A 1,216-nucleotide genomic window follows, 5' to 3' on the forward strand; every position below is an offset into this window, starting at 1 on the left:
CATTGTGGTATACGGGAGTAAAATGTAGGGTACATCGTTTGTTCACTCACATTTGCTGTGCATTGTGGGTATTTTATAGTCCACTATATAGTGAATGAAATTAACCGTGGAGAATTCGAACAACACTACAAAATGGCAAACACACTATATAGTGCACTATATCCGTGATAGGGAGCGATTTCGAACACAGCTATTGTCTCTTTTATCCCACACGTTATTCTTTCTTGTCAGAACCTACCGCTTACATTACCCACAATGCAACTCAACCATTGACAGCTGGATCTGAGATTGGGGTGTATTATGTTAGTAGCCTGGAGCCTCTAGCCCAGGTCCCCAGGAAAGCTGCACAACCTTGCAGCAAATTTTTCCCAGTGGTCACTCATGGTATTGCAGCAAAAAAATACCCTGCCATCCAGAAAGCATTTTTCCCCATAGGCCACCACTGTAAAAGACACGTCTGTAAAACTGTTGAAAGGACATCTCAAACTGCAAACAAGGTAAATTATGAATCTTTCCATTAGAATTTTTGAACCATGGTGGTTAAATTTGAAACTTTCCTTAAGCCAAGAAAAGCAATTTAAAAATTCATGATGTCATCACAATGTGACGTCTATGAGGTGAGCTGGAACTCGCGTGCCAGGCCAGTGGGAGACACAGTGATGCACATGCTAGAACAGCTAGAACACTCTTTTGGTGTATGCGCCAGGTGAGCATCTCGATTGGAATGAATAGGCACAAGTCTGGTAAGATCATTTGTTTATTCCCATACCTTCAGATTTTTTTTTTTTTTCATTTTAAACTTGTAGTCTTCTGATCCAACCAGTGTCTGAAATTGGCCAGCACTCACCAGTACCGGCACTTCTGATTTTTGTCCACGAGCTTTCTGTTGTGCATGGCCACCTCCTGATATGAACACCTGCGCAACTGTAGTCTCGCCACCAGACAATCAGAGATCTCCGCCTTCTGATAGTCTGGGGACACTCCTTTCTAAAGTGTGTTTAACACACCGGCGAAAACGGCCGGCAACAAAGCAACGCCTCTTGCATTTTTGAAAAAGACACGCCTTCTCGGAAATGTGCGCTCCCCCTTTTCTCGTCCGCAAGGACACAAACACTCAGAGAGCTTGAAAATGGATGCCGAGAGATTCAACTCCGTTTTATCAAACGTGTGCTCATCCGTAAAGAAAATATTTTTTCCAGCGGATGTCTTAGTTACA

This window comes from Epinephelus moara, chromosome 10 (genome assembly GCF_006386435.1).
Source record: "Epinephelus moara isolate mb chromosome 10, YSFRI_EMoa_1.0, whole genome shotgun sequence".
Classification (NCBI taxonomy): Eukaryota; Metazoa; Chordata; class Actinopteri; order Perciformes; family Serranidae; genus Epinephelus; species Epinephelus moara.